General features: G+C 42.0%; 1 pseudogene; it reads right to left on the bottom strand.

The window, feature by feature from the left end:
* Window positions 1-1,329: 1,329 nt before the first annotated feature.
* LOC102762496 overlaps window positions 1,330-2,908 on the bottom strand; it is a 2,195-nt pseudogene continuing 616 nt past the window's right edge.

Here is a 2,908-nt window from a genome sequence, read left to right as displayed (position 1 = left end):
CTCTCTCTCTCTCTCTCTCTCTCTCTCCAAGAGCAAACTGATGCCTCTCCTCCCCCTTTTGTCGCTCAAGGCTCATATCTTCTCCTCTTCCCAAAGCCCTCCTCCCCCTTTTGTCGCTCAAGGCTCATATCTCCTCCTCTTCCCAAAGCCCCAAGGGCCCTTCTTTTGCCTCTGTAACTTGTTTTCTGAGCCCATTTCTTCCATGGCTCACCCCTTCTACCTCTGTCTTCTAACTTTCTCTTATAATTCAAATCTTGGCTCTGAATTCTTCTCTTAGCCAGAACTCAAGAACTTGAGGTTGCTGAACCTCGATCTAATGCCTGGTGCCATCCCATGCCCCCCCACCTCTGACCCCAATCAACAATATAAGCTGGCTTTTTGCCAGGCAGGTCCCTGTAAGAATAGTTGGGCCTTTGAAGCAGTGCTTTGTCCTGCCTTTAACTACCTTTGAAAGAACAATTGTTCATTTCTATTCCTTACCTTAGATCTTTTGGAAGGCGGAAAAAACAAGTGCCAAGATTTTTAGAAAACAACTAAACAAACAAGAATATGCAGCTTCCCAAGGAGTTCTTTATTTCAGACCTTTAGCATGACCTTGCTGAAAACACAGTACAGAGAAGGTTGGTTTAAATGGAGGAAGTAGGGCAGAGAGAAGTCAGCAACTTCTGGTCAGGGCATGTGCAGGAGGCAACCAGTCCATGTGTCTCTCTCGTATCAATTTTTCTCTCCATCCCCCTTTCTTTCTCCTCCTCCCTCCTTCCCATTCTCTCTGAAAAGCAATGGAAAACAAATATCCTCTGGTGAAGATTAACAAGAAAAGAAAAAGAAATAGTTGAAAACCTAGAGAAACCCAAGCTGCAGACTTTGAACCTTATCCTTTGTCCAAAGCAAAACCCCACACATGTCAGTTCTCCCACTCAATTTCTTCCCTATTGAGATGACGGAAGCTCTGTATTTTCAAATCCACATTCTTTAGCTGAAGCACTGCATCAGGGACCTCCATGACCCTGCATGCTTTCCAGTTCACAGTACATGGAACCAGTTTCTCTTTTTAATTTTATTTGCTCAGAGCAGCCATCTGCAGTAGCCATCGACGCCCACACCTTGGGAGAAACCTTTTCCTACAAGGCCTGCCACAGCTGTCCAATGTTTCTCCTCAATGAGAATCATGCTGGCATGCTCTATAGATGGGGGAGAAAAAGCAAGAAAATCAAAGCACCTGGTAGAGGTTTCATGAGATCTATTCATATTCACTGTGCTCCAAACCTACTTTGGATGCCATCAGTCAACTTTGTGCATGTTGGGCAGTTGGTGGTCTAGGAGAGGGTCTCAATTTGAAGAACTGTTGTTGGATGCCCCAGAGGTTGAGGTGATAGCAGCTTCAGCAGGGCTACTAATGGTGACTGACTTTTGGATGTGAGGCTAGCTGCTGGACATCAACGTGGTCCTCCTCTTGGTAGGCCAAACATTCTCAGGTAAATGCTTTTGCTGTAGGCATTACTACTGGCATTGGCGGAAACTGCACTTCAGTAGCTTTAAGAATGGTATTATAGAATGTCTAGCTGGAGACTTGCAATGGCCAAAAGGCTTCCTTCCATAAAGACACTGGTAGAAGATCATACCCACTGACCAGAGGTCAACTTTTAGATCTTTGATGGTTCTTTCTCAACCACAAACACTCTGGTGGTCAATACCAGTAAGTACCTGCACCTTGTGATGTTAGATCCATGCCATCCACTGAACTGTAGCAATCATCATTCTTGATCTTGGAAAGTCCAAAATCTATGATTTTTATTTCTCTATAAGCTCTACCAATTACCAAAAGAATATTACCTGGTTTGATGTCATAGTGTCTGACGGGAGTTTTTATTTCATTTAAAACACTCACAATCTGCATGATAATGCCTTGGGCCTCTTTTTCCGACATTAATTTGTACTGTTTCAGGTAGAAGTCCAGATCATTTCCATCACAGTATTCCCATACTGTACAATACAAATCAATGTCCAGTGAAAAGTAATTATACAGCTTAACTATTCTGGAATGATCTAGGTCTTTGTGACTCTGGTATTCCCTACATAGCTTGTGATAAGTCTCATCTCTCCAGTTTTTATTTTAACTAGTGAATTTTCACACATATATATATTTGTTCTGTTAGATCAAACGCCTTGTAAAAATCACTGAAACATCTTGCACCCAAAAGATGTAACAACAAATATCTGTCATTTCACATTGGATGATCTTTAAATTGTGAATTATCTTCAATATGGTTTTGGGTGTTTTTTTAGATCCATGATATATAGATTTCTAACCCTTTCTAGCCCTGCATGGATCTCTGCTTCCCCCTTTATAAGAGGATCACGTAATCTGAGTTTGAAGATTTCTTCTTGTTCATGGTGTTCTGCTAATGCTAACATTTCATTTTCAGCGCCCTTGGTCTTGCTTTCTGCTCTTTGGTTACTGGAGGGGCTTGTCCCAAGGCAGGAGGTTTCTGCTTTGCTAACATTTTCCATTGTCTTTCTATCTCTTCCTCTGTAAATTTATCCTACCTGTTGCTTGATAATGTTCTGAAAAGCATAACCCACTGTCCATTGTTCAGTGAAAGAAGTCCCATGTCAGGCAGTGGTAGCTTGCCCCAATGCCAAGCAGTCTTGCATGCTCTGATCTCTACATGTCATCTTCTCTTGTTTTGGCTTTTTCAGGAGTTTCTTGCTCATCGTCACACATCCATTTAATCATTCTTTGTATTTCTCTAGCATTTTTTGCTATTCATCAATCTGTGGTCTCAGATTACAATTGGCTCTTAACAAATCATCTGTTCTTCCCTCCTTCTTCTCTAAGTCAGAATTCTTACTGTCTCCTAGTACAGATATTTTTTCTTGTGAGGTCAGACTGGGTCTCTCTGCTGGG

This window comes from Myotis davidii, unplaced genomic scaffold (assembly GCF_000327345.1).
Source record: "Myotis davidii unplaced genomic scaffold, ASM32734v1 scaffold130, whole genome shotgun sequence".
Classification (NCBI taxonomy): Eukaryota; Metazoa; Chordata; class Mammalia; order Chiroptera; family Vespertilionidae; genus Myotis; species Myotis davidii.
This window is presented reverse-complemented; position numbering and strand designations above follow the sequence as displayed.